The sequence below is a fragment of the Lissotriton helveticus genome, chromosome 4_1, assembly GCF_964261635.1.
Source record: "Lissotriton helveticus chromosome 4_1, aLisHel1.1, whole genome shotgun sequence".
In the NCBI taxonomy this organism is placed as follows: Eukaryota; Metazoa; Chordata; class Amphibia; order Caudata; family Salamandridae; genus Lissotriton; species Lissotriton helveticus.
Window position 1 is genome coordinate 2,004,740,160 of NC_136063.1, and position 18,643 is coordinate 2,004,758,802.

General features: G+C 44.2%; 1 protein-coding gene across 2 annotated transcripts in view; it reads left to right on the forward strand.

The window, feature by feature from the left end:
- Positions 1-18,643, forward strand: part of FMR1 (fragile X messenger ribonucleoprotein 1) — a 698,844-nt gene that overhangs the window by 43,325 nt on the left and 636,876 nt on the right. The gene's annotated exons all lie outside the window — the stretch shown is intronic.

Sequence of the window (18,643 nt, forward strand, 5' to 3'; positions counted from 1 at the left end):
AGCCCTAATCCCTACTCCCAATAGAAAGCCTAACCCTAGCCCTAGTCCCAACCCTACAATGATTGAATCACAGACCCAGAAACCAATCAGAACCCTCAAATACCCAACCAATGAGGACATTAACCCTAATTCAATAGAAACACCAGATACAACCACCAATCAGTGTAGACATGTACCAACCACTAGCAGACCATATAAGGTCCCAGCGACCTCAGACAAGGTTTGCTGTCCAGGGAGTTGGAAGCTGCTTCTCCTGTTCAGAATCTCCTAGGAGACAGACAGGCTCAATCCACACTTTGGACTTCAGCAGGTAAGGGCCTCACTAACTTGAAATCTAACAATACTGTTTGAATAAACCTTTACTTCCCCTGCGGGCCAAAAAACGAAGTGCACAGGGCCCAGTAAATACAGTTTAAAGAGCTCACAGAAGCACCCTCTGATGTAGAAAAAATCCCTGTTGCTGGGGGGGGGGGGGGAAGGGAGGGGAGACATAGGGGGGCTGGTTTCACTGGCTTGTGAACACAAAATGGTGGCTGGGAGTTCACTGTTTTAACATACAGGTCTTAGCACAGAGCAAAGAAGAAATTTGGAGGGAAAATAGAATTGTCACGAAGGATTGGAAGGGACAAACTACAGAGGTTGGACTGCAAATACCACAATTCAACACACTAAATGGAGGCAATCATGGGCAGGGAAACCACAAATGTAAAACACAACTCAGGTGATAAAATATGCAAATACAGGCAGGCTAAAACTACAATTTTTAACTGTAACAACCACACGCATAGACAGTAAACAGAAAGTGAAAATCGTTTTTTAAACAACTTTTTGACTTGGGAAGAGACAGCACTAGTCTGTCTCCTTACCACTTCCTGGACTCTGCTCACTAATAAATAAATTAACCCCAACTGTACCCGCCACCTTTCCCTGACGTGTGTTCAGAACTACCAGTCACCCCAGTTCGGGAGATGCCTGTCGCCCAAACTCCTGCATAAGTAACACTTTAAACAACCCCCATTTGTAAAGGTGAGTGCGACCCCTCTTTGCCCCTTTAACACTCAAACAAACCTGACACACTGATAGAGCAAGGTACTGAGAGGCACAGCTCAGTCATTAATTTCTGAGGGCAGCCTTGCCGGGTCTCTGTTGAGGAGCCACAGGGTCATCTCCAATTCTTCCAACACTTGTCCTCCCGTGGTGGAGTCTCCCACCCCTCCATATGCTCTGGGTCCCCCTTCTACCTTCTGTGGATTGTCTATTGGCCCTATCTCTTCCTGGGGTCTTTTCAGCCTCTGCTCCCTCTGAAGGGAGTGCCCCCCATCTGGTTGCCTCGTTGGAGCTCTTCCAACCACTCTCAGTCCTTTTCCAGATGGTCAAACAGGAAGGCCTTACCCTGGAAATGAACTTTGTTCTAGGCCAGGTACAACATCATATACTGAAGGTTCAATCCCTGCAGCTTCTGCTTCACCCCCTCAAATGCTTCCGTTGTTGCAGTACTAGTTTGGTGAAGTCTGGTAAGATGACAGTTTGTGTAGAGTTATATTTCACTTGTCCCAAGGCCCTGACATTGCGAAGTACTAAATCTCTGTGAGCTCATGGGCCTCGGGTTTCCTCACAAGGGCCCTGTGTTCATATTCAACAAGGAAACACAGGGAATTCTCAACCTTAAGAAGAAATGATTTCAGCCACTGATCGAGAAACTGTTCAGGTCTGGCGCCCTCTGTACCCTCTTGGAACCCCACTCGAGCACCCCTCGGCATCTTCGACCCTCACTGCCCATTCACCCGAGGGAGCTTAATTTTCTGTACAGCCTGGGTAATGTATTTTCCCTTGTGCCCAATGTTGCCATTTTCGACTCTGCCATGGACACCCTTGTTTTCTGCAAGTCTTGTTGGAGCAGAACTAAGTCTGTCCCAACTTCCCCAATGTTGGTCTCCAGGGCATGGCAGGAGGATTCAGTGGTCTCCCGTACTGGGATGAGAGTCTGTCTCCTCAGTGGCTGCTTTCTCCTGTAGGTCTGGCCCCTGTGGTGCATTTGTCATCACTTTGATAAATCTGTCTAACTTGCTGTGTCGCAACTGCATCTTGTCTTTCACCATGGTAGCATGGGGTGCCCCCCACCAAGGGCCCAACAGGAACCATCTGCCTTCCAGAACCCTGACACAGTATAGGGCCAGTGGCACAAGCAGCCAAGCAATCAAGGGGCTTGGACTTTCTGGCTACCAATGGTACCCCCTTGCGGGGTGACGACAATGTGGGTTCTCCCTTGATGTGCCTCACAGCAAGTCCCACAATACAGCACGATCAGGGTTGAACCCTCGTCTCTTTCTCCAGCAGCAGGGAGTTCCCCTACAAGGATTTCACCAGGAATCCCCAGCCCACTAGTCCCCAACCCAAGTATGGGCGGGTAGCCGGGCGGGGGGGTCGGTTCCCTGTGCACCCTTCTCCACGTAGGACAAACTGCTTCCACTCCCAATATTCTCAAAGTCTCTGTGCGGGGACCCGGCACGTCTCCCCCCCTGGTCCGACCCCCTTAGCTGCATCTGCTTCCAAGACCTGGCCAGTTCTGTTCCATTGGGGGTGCTGCAGAGCAAACCCTCCCCAACCAATTAATTGTGGGGGGCAGCCCTCTCACTGGGCACAAGTCTGTGCGGCTCATACGAGGAGGGGATCAATCCAAAAAGCAGTGCGGAGGGGTTGCCTGCCAAACTCTTGACTCTCGCACCCGCTCTTCAGTTTCCCCCAGGGACGCTCCTCACCTAAGGGCCCCAGCGCCCGTTGCCTCGTTGTAATCCAGGATTACCTCCAAGCTCCCAGTTAACAGGAAGAGGGGGAGTGCTGGTTCATCTTCAGCCCCTTCGATCAGGCGTGCCCGGCCGTCTCATCCTTGGGACCATCTTGCGCCTGTTCTTCGGTGTCTTCCGCCCCTCTTTTTGGGGCCTCCTTTTCAGCCCACATATCACCTCAGTTCACCCCTATTGTCGCAGGGGAAGATTTGTTCGTACCTGGGACAGTGGGCAGATTAGGAAGGGTGGGCAGTGCGGGGGCGCTTTTAGGTGACTACTGCCATCTTGTGCTGCTAAACCACACCCCTGCCTAAAATATTTTAAGCATCTTTCAGATCCTATGAGAATGCAGGTATTCCCACCCTTCTTTACCGCATTGTCACTTAGGGCCTTATTTGATGACGGTTGGTCCGACTGCAGAGCGCCATCATTTTGGGCAGGAGACCGTTCGACAGTGATGCAGTCAATTATAATAAGACCTCCAGCACGGCGGTCGGAAAGTGCTTTTTCTACTGCGGCTTCTGCTACGGCCCAGGAAAAGGACGGCAGCCCAAGCCTCAGTAGATAAAAGTACTTTGTGCACATTCATTCTCCGTGTGCCAGGCACCATGTAGTGCCTGGCACACTGTGCATGGATGTATGAGAGGGCACTATATGTGGCCCCCACGGGGACCTGCTTGGAACCCCCTAAAGTCTGTTATCTTCTGCCTTTTATCTGTCCTAAAGGACAGACTCGGAGATGTGGTAAGAAATGGGGCAATATAAAACAAAAAATATATATAATGGGTCAGAGGAGATGTGTTTAGAGACCTATCATCCCATCTCCTAAAACAACAGCTAAAGTGCCAAGGAGAATGAAAGGTCTAAGGTGTGTGGTGGCACAAATAACTGTGAGAACAGGTAGATAAAGGAGCTGCAGTAGGCTGAGATATTCCCATCAAACCACCCTATTGTTGGCGGAATCTCATCATGTGGGATACTTGTGGAAACACCCGACTCTACCGCCCAAACCATCAACTGATGGTGCGGGAGTGGATGAAAATGATACACTCTTGCCAAACTGCTGCTCATAGGGTAGTGATGGAAGTGTAAGTGCAGTGCTGTGGTGAAAAGATTAAAATTAGCGACTCAGACAAAGACTTTTTATTAGGGAAAGTCTGAGTGTTAATGTTAAAAACACGCCGGGTAGTTGAAACTAATAACTACACTGTGGCGCTGTGCAGGTGGTCAACATGTTTCAGCCTCTAAGACAATTTGTCAGGCTTTCGTCAGGACCTGGATGTTTCAAGCTACTGCCACTAGAGTGCATAAGTAAAAAGTGTAAATAAAGTGAATAGAAATGCAAGTAACTACCATGAACTTGGAGCCCCAATGTCCATGTGTAAGATGAATTTTCTTTAATCATCCTAAAAGAACAAGACAAAGTGCTTTTTTAGAAAATATACCAAATACTCACAACAAGCTATGCACACCACACAATCAAAAGAGGGTCAAAAGTACCCTTTTTAACAGATTTAAGTCAATTTACTCATTCACAGAACGTACTCCATACCTGTGAATACTCACCACGCATTGCGAGGAGATAGACCTCACCTCGCCCGGCAACCGCTCGGGAATGTGAGGCCCCGCTCTAAGATATATAAGAAAGCAAATATTTGTTGAAATTAAGTGCCTTCTGCAACTAGTTACAACAGTTGTTATCAAACCCATTAGCTGTGGACTTGCATATCAGAGACCATGAAACAACCTCACAGGAAATGGACATGCTGATGGTGATATGCCCCAAACAATGTTAAAAGTATGGAAATAGGGCATGCAGGGACTCCCTACAGAGAGCTTGGAGCCTCGAACTTTAAGCTATCCGTGTGATCGCAACACACGGAGGAGGGCTTACCTGTCCGTCGGTACCTCTCTCAGGCGTCCGAGAGGAAGTGGAGGTACCGACCGGATCAGGGCCCCTCCTTTAAATAGCCCAACCAATCAGGGTTAATTCGCTCATTAGAGAGGAACAATTGGTTAAATTACCCGTCGGCTACTCGATTGTAACGCAAAAACGCATGCGCGCAGTGAACCTCCTACATGGTTTGCAGCGAAGTCATGCGCGGCTGCTCGTATCACGGAGTGAACACTATTCATCCGCGCATGCGCGCGCGAGTCATCACTTATCATGCGCGCATGCGCATTGCGTACCAACTTGTGCCGCGTCTCCGCCGTCTCATTCACTGGGCATTGGCGCGGCTGTGTAAGACACCCTATGCATAAGACCTCGTTATTAAATTAACAGTCCTGTCAAAGAATTGAATTATCATGAACACGGTCGATTTAGCCTCAAAATATAATAAACAATAATACAATGTTTAGAAAGAGGACGAAGCTAGCTATTTTATGTGTGTAAATGATTAAAGGTATTCATTAGGAGAAAGCATGATGTTAAATGCTGCAGGATTGCCACAGAATGATCATATATAGTGGAGTAAGGGCAAACCTAACACCTTAACCTCCAATCATCATTCATACATAGATGATGCTTTCGTAGAGTTAGATTTTCATGAGAATGGTCGGTTAAGTTTCTACAATAAACAATTAACCTTTAAAAATTAAAAATTTTAAAATTAAAAAAGACGCTGGTGACGTTTAAATTCCATGTATATGTTTAGAATTACTTGCTAAGAATGTGCATGATGGTAGATGCTGCAAGTTTGCCACAAAATGATCTAGTGTGGTAGAGGCTGGGCAAGCCTCCCACCCTCAACCACCTATATCATTTAACTATCCCCTGATGGAATAGATGGCTAATGATTGAAAACCAATGGTGAGGTATAGATGTTTAGTCAATGGGTTACTTAAATGCAGTAGAGCCATATGTAGGTTAAATTGAAATCCAGGGAATGGAGTCGTTCAACCCTATGCTGTCACTCCGAAGCCTGAACACCCATTTCTGTTCTTTGACAAACAGAAACTTCGATTTGTCACTGATATGGGGTGGGATATAGGGATGTTCTAAAATTACCCACTTAAGGTCTTCCACTCGATGTTTCTTTTCCAAGAAGTGATTAGTAAGGCAAGTCGATTGCTTGTGGCACCTGATTGTGCTCTTGTGTTCGCTAATGCGGACTTTCATTTTTCTTGTTGTATGTCCAATGTACTGGAGAGAGCACGGACAGGTGATCAGATATATCACCCCTTCCGTGTTACAGTTGGTGTGTTTGCGAAGAAACCAAGGTCTCCCAGTGCCTATGTCAACTTGATCTGTTTTATAGGTTTGTGGGCATGCACTGCAGGAGCCACATGGGAAATGACCTCGTACTGGTTGAGTGTTCCAGAGTGTATTGTGGGGTTCAGGTATTTTGAATCTTGGCCTTGTATGTACCAGACTGTCTCTTATACTCCGAGCCCTTTTGAACGAAAATAGTGGTGGAGTAATAGTAGTTTCGGCTGTGTTCAGAATGCCCCAGTGTTTCTGCACGGTTTTCTGAATTTTGTTTGACAGGACGCTGAACGTGCTAACAAATGTTAGTCTGTCAAGAGGCTCTTTGATGGATTTAGTTTCTAATAGAGCATCTCTATTATTATTAGAGGCACGCTTCCACGCTCTTCGTACAAGATGTCTTGGATATTGCCGATCCTCTAAGTTTCTCGATAGAATCCGAGCATGTTTATCAAACAGAATTCTTGATGAACAATTTCTACGGATTCTAAGGAACTGTCCTACGGGTAGATTATCCCGTAAGGCTCGCGGATGGTGGCTGGTGTATGACAAAAGCGAATTCTTTGCCATTGGTTTTTTGTAGAGTTCGCATGCCAGTTTGCCATCTTGTGGAAAAATTAGAATGTCAAGAAAGGGTAGCTGCTGTTTACTACCTGGTCTCACAGTTATTTGTGCCACCACACACCCTAGACCTTTCATTCTCCTAAGAAATGGGGCAAGACATTTGTCAGATCTAAGTATGTCCCCAATGTTTGTATAATGCACGGTACAATTTGTTAGTCTCTTGGTTGAAGTTAGTAACTAATCTGATTTAATTTGTCATCTCAGATCTATTCCTTTGTATAGGCTATAGTGTATCCTCACTAGGATAAACTAAAGCCTATCCGAGGGAATAGATCTCAGATATACAAAGCCTATACGAAGGAATAGATCTGAGATGACAAATAAAATCAGAAGTGCTTGCAGACATTGGGTAACTCGATAATGTGAGAAGTTAAGAGACTTTATTTTTAACCCAAGACTACAGTCTTGCTACATTGGCTATACGTTATGTTAGCAGTGCTTTATAACATGCACAGCTACTCGGAAGAGTGTCCCGGCGCGAGATCAAAAGAAAGCAGAAACAGAGTGACAGAAATACTGGCAAAGGAAAAACCAGCTTAATTGTATAGGAAAGTTTGGAATTTTTTCCTAAACTGAGTAGAATTTTGAAGGCTACGCAGATCCGGGGGAACTTTATGAGACTATTACTGGCTAAAGAGACGCACTAAGACATTGCGTACATACAGTACTATGATGTTTTAGATTGGATTCAACCTGAGGTTTTGTGTGTTTTTTTTACTTTCAGATTTTTTACTCACATCGCGAATACTTATTTGCACCGATTTGATGAGTGGATTGACCCCGTGGGTTTATTACTGAGGGGTTTTAGGTGATTGTTTTCTTTGTCTATTGTAGTTTTATAAGTTCTATTCGTGTTACTAATTACACTGTTGTTCATAATTCTAGAATACCATTGTCTCTTGCTCACACAGACGTTACTGGATACCATAGAGGAATTCTCTGGATTTTAATATTATCTTGTTGGCCTCCGGTTATTATTTAAGTATTCTCTCTTTTTTTCATTTACTTATGCTTTGATTCCTTCTCTTTGCCCCAGCGTACTTTTAATGTGGTGATATTACTTTTGATTATTAGGTATTATCAATACTCTTTTCGATTTACTCAGCATGTGCCCTGTCTTTATGATAAGCTGGGTGTAGAGTGTGTTTGCTAGAGTATACTCCCTTTTCCCCTTTTTTTGCGCTATTTCATACTATCTTTACTATTATATGGAGTTAGTAACTACTTTGAGTGATGGATTTGCCTTTTACTAAATCACATTTGCACCAAATATTTTTGTATCTCCTTTGTTTGAGAAGACTCCTTTCGCTGATGGGTGCCTTGTTTGTCTCAAGATGTGAGACGACCCTTGTGACACTGTGTATTTGGAATTACAGCCCTGAAGAAGTCGAGGTGTGAGATAAGCGTTGACAAAACACTTGTTGGCTGTAGAAACTGCTTTGTTTACGTATCTACAATTTCAAACGGAACATTTGATGAATGGAGCTGTACTATAGAAAACCAAACATGAGTGAATTTTGTCCCTGAACGGATGTCAAAGAATTACAAGTGGCCTAGAACAATTAAGACTTTGAGATTGGTTTTGACTATCTATTATTTTGCGAGTTCTCGGGAAGGATTGCTGATGATTGTCATATAGAATAGCCACTCAGGAAATCCAGTGACTTTTAGAGTTAGACATTCTGTGTGGTAGAAAGTTATCTGCTTCTTTGAGACTAAAATGATTTTAAAATGTTTTATACCTAAATGTAATTTCTAACCCAAAAAATCCCTACTGTTGTTTTTTTCTATTGCCTGCCTCTAGCCTCCTTTGGAAAATACTGGCCAAATGTGCTGTGTTGTATTGCTCTTCTAGTAGATGAATAGACACTTAAATTGTACCAGCTCTATTCCTATGTAGGAGGTTAGGTTGTTTATTGTATCGCACTACAAAAAGCCCATCAGATTATTTATTCCAGTTTCAAAGTTAATTGTCTATATCACCAGTTCATTTTCTAGTTTCAAACCTTTGACCGTTTGAAGTATTCTAGAATGTTGTATTTTTTATTTTATTGTGAAATAGCAATATTATAAAGAAGGTCTCTCACTAGCAATTGTTCGATGATACATCTTTTCTCTCCTGCCTAAGCAGTGTTCGATCTGGTTCACCACGCGACCCTTTACCTGCGAAATTTCTTAAACTTTTGGATCTTTAACCTCGGCGGGTCCTCATGAGACTTTTAAACGCCTCACTAAGAGAATCTCATGTGCTTCAGGATTGGAAACACGCAATGGTTGTTCCTCTTCTCAAAAAAGCAGGAGCCGATGTATCTAATCTCGCCAATTTCAGACCAATATCTCTGTTGCCTGTTCTCTCTAAAGTGCTGGAAAGGCATGTTAACTCTCAATTAAACCATCTGGTGGAAAGCTCGGGATTTTTACATTCTTCCCAATCTGGCTTTCGAGTGCACTACGCTACAGAGACCGCCCTACTCGGGGTGACGGAGAGTTTACGTCACGGTATCGACCGCGGGGAAACATCTGCACTTATCCTTTTAGATTTGAGTGCGGCGTTCGATACCGTGTCCCATTCCATCCTCTTAAACTCTCTCCGATCCCTGGGAGTGGACGGTCCTGCTCTGGCCTGGATTGCCTCCTTTTTAAGTGAGCGCACTTTCCAGGTCTTTTCCACTAAAGCCACATCCGCCACGTGTCCATCGGCGCATGGCGTCCCGCATGGGTCCATACTCAGCCCTTTATTGTTTAACATCTATGTGAGACCCCTAGCCACCATCGCGGAGGACGCTGGGCTGACCATTTTTTCATACGCCGATGACACCGAGATTGTTTTCTCCCTTTCCAGCAGCGAGCACAACGGTGTATCGGTTCTGAAAACCGGATTGTCACGTATAGCTGAGTGGATGCAGAGTCATCTCCTCAAACTAAACGGTGACAAAACCGAGATTCTTATTTTAGGGAAGCATAAAGATCTATGGGGCCCCCAACATTGGCCCAGTGACATGGGACCTCTCCCTCAGCCAACTTCAGTAGTTCGCAACCTCGGATTTCTCATAGACGACAAACTCTCCATGAGACAGCAGGCCACAAGGGTGGCTGCCACCTGCTTTACCATCTTGCGATGGCTCCAGAAGATTTTGTGGATGCTGCCTCATGCACCAGGAGAACCGTCGTCCAGGCGTTAGTAACATCTCGCTTGGACTATGGAAATGTCCTCTATCTCGGGCCCGACGTGGCTACCATCAACAAACTTCAGGTTGTCCAAAATTCGTCGGCCCGACTTCTTTGTAATATCCCGAGGAGAGCATCGGCCTCTCAGGCCCTGCGCGACCTACATTGGCTTAGGATTCCCGACCGCAGTAAATTTAAAGCTCTATGCTATCTTTTTAAAATCAAGCAGGGCTCAGCCCCAAAATACTTGCAGAACCTGGTTCAACCCTATAAGCCTAGCCATACATTAAGATCTTCGGCGAATTGCGACTTTGTTGTCCCACGATTCAAGCTTGTAAGAATGGGGGGCCGTGCCTTTTCCCATTTAGGCCCCAAATACTGGAATGCGCTTCCCACTTCTGTGAAATCTGAAACTAACTTGTACTGCTTCAGGAAAAAATTGAAAACTATACTTTTCCACTGATCTTTATGCCGCTTTTGCTGAGTTGGGTGTTGAGAGTTGTGTTTTTTCTCTTCTTCAGTCTATCCCTAGCGCTGTGAAACCCACTGCGGGTAGCTGTGCGCATTATAAATTCAAATAAATAAATACAAAATATCACATTATACAGAGATAAATTAAATCGAACACACACAGAGTAATGTGGCAAATGAATCCTCGTTTAAATACAAAATTATTGGATACCATTTGTCTCAGACACCACGAAGACCATCTGTTAAATTTGTTAGGGTATTTTGAAACAAGCAGCTTAGTTTCAGACCAATAATCCTATGACTCACCGATGTAGGATCTTGAACAAGCAAATTCCGAGCCAGAAGGACCAGACTGACAACTAAATGGTTTAAAAAGAAAAGTGAGTCACTATCTGAATCGAGTCTGACCGATCCCATCCAGATATATTGTACTGAAGATGTCATTAACATGCATATTTAGTCCTGCTAAATATTTCATCCGAAAATGAAAAGGTAGACGGGTACTCGCCTATGTAAATACGGTCCTTGACATGAGATTTTCTGTATAACAGTGAAGCTTATATTTGGACATCCAAAGAGGGGTGCAGTAAAGATTTTAGATGGTTAATATGTATGAAGTCAGTCCTCTTCCGTAAATGTAGCCCCCATTATGTCTGAGGGAAATGTAGCCCCCATTATGTCTGAGGGAAAAAGGTTTATGTTCGAGGCATGTGAGCTGTAGATCACATGCTATGCATAGATCGCCATCTGGTGTTGGGCCTGGACGTTTGAACTTTGTTTTTGTTCAAAGAAGTCTTTCCTGTCACAAGGTAGGTGACTCCTCCTTTTGGTGATAGTGCGCATGGGGATCGACTCCGTTGTTAGATTGTTTTTTTTCCGCCATCGGGCTTGGACTTGAATTGCTGTGCTCCGTTTCGACACCGTTGTTGGGTTCCTCTCGGGCACAATGCACTACCCTCAACGGTATTATTTCTCGTTCTCGTATTCCTTCCTTCGCGTATCAAATTTATTTCACAACTTTGATCTGAAAACCTCGTACGAGGCCCTTGGGCCTAGCTGCGTCGCCCTAATTCGCAGTAGATGGAACAGACTCCATTCCAATTCTTCCCCGGGTGTCACTCCAAGTACCCCGCACTGATCTTCACGACGTGTGCAATTTTTTTTTATCGCCTGAACACAACGAAGACATCTGCGAAGCCTGACGATCCTTCAGATCGAAAAAGACTCTCTCTGACAGTCGGCCTCGATGTCACAAGATGCATTAGGAGAAAGACTACAAGAATTTCGCTCCAGACCTGTACGGAGAAGATGTCGACCAAGAGATCCTCTAAGCACATGGAGCCGAGGCAGAGAAGGGACAAGAAATTGACGTGTCCGAGGAAGACTCCAACATTGAGTAAGTCATCACACCCGGTCAGAGTACCGTGAGTAAAGATACTCCTCTTCCCCAAAAAGTGCCCTTTAAAAAGGCAGAACACATAAGGGTCGAGGCAAACTACTGCACCTGTTAATATAAGTGGCTTGATAGTGTAGTGATGGTGCTCAAAAAACCAGGAAGTACAACCCTCTTTACTTCCGATTGGGCAGAAGCCCAAAACACAAATGAGAAGAAATTGCAATCAGCACTCATCAAGAAATAACATAGCTTTCCTTATGCATTAAGTAAGTCCAAGAAAGTGATACAGAAAGCAGGTCCAGAATCCACTGATTGTCGGAATATATTATTTATTGGTTAATCCAAAAACTTAAAATCCAAGTACACGATATGCTATGATAACGAATACGGGCGTGGTGGCCAGCAGCAAAAACAGCGTCTATGCTCGTGCATAGACTCTGTTTTTGCTGCTGGCCACCACGCCCGTATTCGTTATCATAGCTTATCGTGAACACTACAGAATATGATAGAAATGTAACTGATGCCTGTCATTGAACTTTATTCTACTAAGAGTGACATTTTAGAAACCATCAAACTTTGTTTTTTGATTCCTGAATAAGTCTCGACTAAGACGAAATGCGTTGGCTAAAAGAGAATCACTTTTGTACTTGGATTTTAAGTGTTTGGATTAACCAATAAAGAATATATTCTGACCATCAGTGGATTCTGGACCTGCTTTCTGTATCACTTTCTTGGACTTACTTAATGCATAAGGAAAGCTATGTTATTTCTTGATGGGTGCTGATTCCTATTTCTTCCCCTTTAAAAAGGCTCCAGTCCCTCCCCTGCCTTCGGGCCAAGGTCTGCACCGAGATAAAGTTTCCAACGCCCCGCCTTCGGACTGTGCACCAAAACAACTAGTAGAAACTTCCGGCTCGGCTCCGAGTCGACCTTCTTCAGGGACCGAATCCAAGACTTTGGAACCGAAACTTAAGCCAACTGTTCCCTCCAAAACTTCAGCACCGAAACGCACTTCAGATCCGAAATCATAGGAGCCAAAATCCTCTGCACCAAAATCCTCAGCTCCAAAAACGTCAACACCAAAATCTTTGATGTCGAAAATGATGGCCCCAAAAGAAAAGTTGGTTCCTCCTCCACCCAAGGAGCTTAATTTGGACGTTCTGCCTGCTAACACATACCCCAAACAAAAGGAACTGGTTTTTAACCCAAAAAAAGGACACCTCTTTGCAAAGCTGCCACTGAAAAGAAAGGAAACCAGAAATTGAGGAATCTTATCATATCCCTCTAAAGAGAAATAATATGGGAACTAATACTTCCCCTCCACCTCTTTCCCCTACCTCACCTTTTCCACCTATTGACCCTAACCTTCTTATAACACCCACAAATTCCCTTCAGCCGCAATCTCCACTTCAACAGGATTATGTAGATGGGGATCTAGAGGATGACGCACACTTGAATGTACCACAAGATTATGCTCCTGACCCCTCGGTAGACTATAACACAGATCCTTGTAACAACAATGATCCAGATCTATACCCATCTAGGCCTTCTCCTCCAGACGGTAATGTGGGGTTTACAGAATTGCTTAATAGAGCTGCACAGTATCATGGGGTACAACTCCATAAGGTGCCTCTTGAAGAAGATCTCCTATTTGAGACACTAAATGCATCACAAAAAAACTTCACATACACTACCTATGCTCAAGGGTATGTTAAAACATGCAGATGAGGTGTTCAAAGATAGAGTACGAGCTAGGATACTCATACCTAGAGTGGACAAAAAATACAAGCCGGCTCCTACAGACACAATTTTTATTAGAGGTCAGGTTCCACTAGATTTGTTAGTGGTTTCAAATGCTCGGAAACAAGCAAATTCTCAGTCAATGGGAGACGCTCCGCCTCCCGATAAGGTATCTAAATTAATAGATGCCTCAGGCAAGAGGGTAGCAGCACAAGCAGCCAATCATTGGCGCATTGCTAACAAACAAGCACTCTTGGCAAGATATGACAGAACTCATTATTCTTTTTTTGGGCGCTTACATCCTGTCCATGACAGAACTCATTATGATGAGCTAGAGCAACTGATGCAATATCTGCCTGATAAACATAAATCCAGACACTACTTCACGTGCTATTCTTCTCAGACGCCACGCATTGCTTAGAATATCAGGTTTTATACGAGAAGTTCAAACGTCCATTTTAAAAGCACCTTTTGATAAGGAGCATTTATTTGGTCCTACAGTGGCCACTTCATTAGAAAAAATTAAGAAGGACACTGAAATAGCTAAATCTATGGGAGCGCTACAAACACCATCCAGTCGTGGATCATTTTGCCGATCCTTTTATAGGGGAGGCTCAAAGTCCATTTCTACTGAAGGGTCCTCTACCTCATATAGAGGCATTAGTCAATCACCTTCTACCAGAGGTTATTTTCTAGGTGGATTTCGTGGAAACAATGGCAAAGGAAGAGGGAATGTTAATACACCCCGTACTTCCCCAGCCACAAATATGCAGCGACTTGTTTCCCCTTTCTCCCGATCATCCCACATCTGTCGCGGGACGTCTCTCTAAATTTTTCCCAGTCTGGCATTCAATCACATCAGACAAATGGGTTTTACAAATCATCCAATTTGGCTACTACAGGGAGCTTATACGCAACCCTCCAAACATTCCACCATGAACACACAAACTATCTCCAGAACGTTTACACCTACTCAAACAAGAGGTACAATCTCTTCTGGAAAAAGGAGCTATAGAACCCGCCCCACTACAGTATCAGAAGACAGGGGTGTACTCTCTTTATTTTCTAATTCCCAAAAAGAACGGTTCTCTAAGGCCTATATTAGACCTCAGAGAATTAAACCTCTTCATTCAATCAGATCACTTCCATATGGTCACTCTCCAACAGGTACTTCCTCTGGTACAACAAGGCGACTTTATGTCCACTCTGGACTTAAGGGATGCATGCTTCCATATTCCAATACATCCCCCTCATCGCAAATACCTCAGGTTTGTAATAGCGGGGCAACAATATCAATTCAAGGTACTTCCTTTCGGAGTAACTACTGCTCCCAGAGTATTTACCAAATGCCTAGCAGTAGTTGCTGCGCATCTGAGGAGACAAAATGTTCACGTCTCCTCATGTTTAGATGACTGGCTTATCAAAGCCAGCACTCTCTCAAAGTGCCTACAGCACACTCAAACAACAGTACGCTTACTGCACAGCCTCGTATTTACAGTCAATCTAGCAAAATCCCATTTTCAGCCCTCCAATACACAAGCATATCTAGGGGCCACTCTAGATACTCAAAAAGCTCTAGCCTATCCCAATCCAACCAGAATTCACAATATTCAGGCTCTCATTCCCAAATTTCAGCCCAATCACTCATTAGCAGCTCGGATATTCATGCATCTTTCATCATGATAGTTCCTTATGCAAGACTTGAGATGCGTCACCTTCAAGAATGTTTAGCATGTCAGTGGAATTAGTCTTGCGGTCTATTGACAGATCTGGTGTTGGTGGACAGCCGCACTCATTGCTCTCTGCAGTGGTGGAATCCACACAACCATACAAAAGGGCGGCCTTTCATCGACCTGATTCCACAGAAAGTGTTAACAGCAGGCGCATCGCTCACTGGTTGGGGAGCTCATCTCTAAACTCACACAATTCAAGGATTCTGGAGTCAAAAGGAAACGCTTCTCCAAATAAATTATCTGGAGTTGTTAGCACTATGTTTAGGTCTCCAGGCCTTCCAAACTCACCTTCTAGGCAAAGCTGTCCTGATACTCACAGACAACATGACAGCAATGTATTACATATAGAAACAGGGAGGAACACACTTCCTCCAACTGTCACACCTTGCACAAGACATTTGGAAATGGGCCATTCATCACAAGATTTATCTCCTAGCGGAACATCTCCCAGGAGTGGACAATAATATTGCAGATCTCCTCAGCAGACAGAGACAACAAATTCACAAATGGGAACGTCACCCTCAAGTTCTCCTCCCCTTCTTTGAGATGTGGGACTTTCCAGACATAGATCTGTATGTTACTCACCATAACGCAAAATGCCCAAACTTTGCCTCCAGGAATCCACACCCGTTATCCAAGGTCAATGCTCTATGGATAAACTGGTCAGGGATATTTGCTTATGCTTTTCCGCCTCTCCCAGTCATTTCACTAGTGGTGCGGAAGCTCAGGAAAACATCCGTCACACTAATCCTAGTTGCTCCCACATGATATATGGCAGAGAATTGCAACTCCACCTTTACGGTTAACTGCAGGCGAGAAAACAACCTGGCCTACCCATTGGCGATTAAGTTTAAGAGATTCAACATCGGTACAATGGGTTTCTTGTAAAAAAGCAATTTGACAGTTTAACTTTGATAAATGGGAGAGTACCTTCAGACGCTTGACAGGATGACCCAGACCACGAACATTCCACAATACAACATTAAGCATAAGTCACTCTAAAGACAAGGGTACAGGAACAATGATGACATACTGCAGAAACAACAATGAGAGGAAAAGGACACTGATTAGCAATAATGAGGAGCTAATTAAGAGATATACAAAACATAAAAGTAGTTACTCGGAAAACAAAAGGACACCATTTATCAAATGGAAAAGAGAGAGACAAATAGCAAAAAATAATAAATGAGAAGTTGCATAGAATGAAGGAGGACAGAGCAAGAAAGAAAAAGTTAGAAAATTAGAAAAAAAACAGACAGATCAGAGACAAAAAGCCAGATCTGTAAGAAGCAGAATAAGAAATAGGAACCAGGCATGCCCGCGCACAAATGCAAGACAGACAATACTGAAACATGGAGAGGAAGAGGATAAAGAAGAAATCATTGAAATAGCAATGCAAATTATGATATAAGAAGAACAATAAGAAAACAATTATTTATCATGAACGCTGAGTATTACAGAAAATAAGGAGCATTAGGAGCAAGTAAAGAGGTAACATTAACAATTGCAAAACAGTAGCATTGAGCGATTTCATCTTAACACAGCAAAGAAAGGTCAGGGACATGGAGCAGAGGTGTCCATAGGAGGTTGAGCAATAGAATGTAATAACTGTTTAAGCAGAAGAGGGTCTTCAAAGGTACGAGAGACTCCTTCATGTGTGACTTTACAAAAACAAGGATTCAGGATACCGTAGCGGATATTCATGAATATAATTTGAGGTCGGTGGGCTAAAAATTCTTTGCGCCTGGCGTTAGTAACATTGGAGAGGTCTTGTGAAATGAAGATGTTATGGCCTGACCTGACAAGAAAACGCTTCTCTCTTGCAGTTTAGAAAACATGCATCAAGTCAGTTAACTCAAGGAACAGCATAATTATGCCTCGTGGTTTGGTAGAATGAGGTAGTAGACGGCCAAGGCGATGAGCGCATTGAATATTGAGAGGAGCTGACGACTGTAGATCTAGGAGGTCAGGCAGGAATTTCTTCAAAAAAGTAAGGAGATCAGGACCTTCGATGTTCTCCGTCAAACCATACAGGCGAAGATTATTTCTTCTATTACGATTTTCTAAATCTTTGGTGTGGAGCTTGAACTGATGAATTTCTTGTTCTAACAAAGGAATTTTCGTGGTTGCATCCTGAAGGTTACATATGCGTTGCTCCATTTCAGTCATTTTACCTTCTATGTTAATCCAACGATCCTCAATCAATTGTAATTTTTTATTGGTAACAGACAAGAAAGATCTTAAAGCACAGATTTCCTCCAAGATTGAATCGAGGACAGGGTTAGAAGATGACTGTATAGGTGTTGGAGGGTCATTTTTGACTCTTTTTGGTTTGGCACCGGAGGAGGAGGAGGACCTTGCAGAGTAGGTAGAATCATTGGCCATCTTAGAAAAATGAGCTTGACGTTGCAGAGTAGAATCATTTTTATAGGTAGAAATTCTTCCCATATAGGAGAAACATAAAGATTATGAAGAATAGTTGTTAGAACTGGGGGTCTCTAGTTGGCAGAGGTAGGTACCACTGTCCAAATAGGGACCCTTGCTTCTAGTCAGGGTAAGGAGGAAACCCTCTGAGATAACCCCTGCTCACCCTCTAGGTAGCTTGGCACGAGCAGTCTAGGCTAACCAGAGGCAATGTGTAAAGTATTTGTACCAACACTCACAGTGACACAGTGAAAACACCACAAACTGACCCCACAACAGTTTAGAAAAATAAAGGTATTTAATCTAAACTACACAAGACCACAACGACAAAAATCCAACATACACAGTTCAAGAATATGGTTTCAAAAGAGTTCTTAAGGTTTGCGATAAAATTCTTCAGGTTGCGATAAAATAATCCACAGATGCGTGAAAAGTTCACAGTTGCATCATGTTTACTCACAGTACCTTTTAGTTGCGACAAAGTTCCAAAAGCAGAAGCTGGTGCGGTGGAAAACAAGCAATGCGTTGCTCCTGAGACCCTGGGGAGGCGTTTGCGACAGCTCCGCTGCAGCAGCGGGCGTGTTGCGACAAATCCGGTCTGTATGGGGAGGAAGGCCACTTTTATGGATTCCGGTGCGGAGGTTCTGTAGGAAGTTTGTTCTCGCAAAAGGCACGATGCGACGATCTTTGGAGTTGCGACGATCTCCGGGGCGACGATGCGCGGACCAGCGGTGATCTTCTCTCTCGCAGCTCCTCGACGGTTTCTGCGACAACACTCGCAGCGATGTGATGCGGTCCGCAAGCAAGCGGTGCGGCGATCTCACCCAGCGATGACAGGCTCTGCGACGACACTCGCAGCGATGTTAGACTTTCCCGCACCGGTCTGGTGTGTCCCGCAAACGAAGGATGCGACGGCTCTGGCAGCGGCAACAAACGCTGCGACGATCTCGACCTTCGTAGCGGCGGGAATCTTCTCGCACTGTCGGGGATGCGCTCCGCAAGCGAGCGATGCGACACTTTTCAATTGCAAAAGTCTCTCAAGCTTAGTTTCAAGCTTCCCAGCACAGGTACAACTTCCAGAAGCCCCACAACT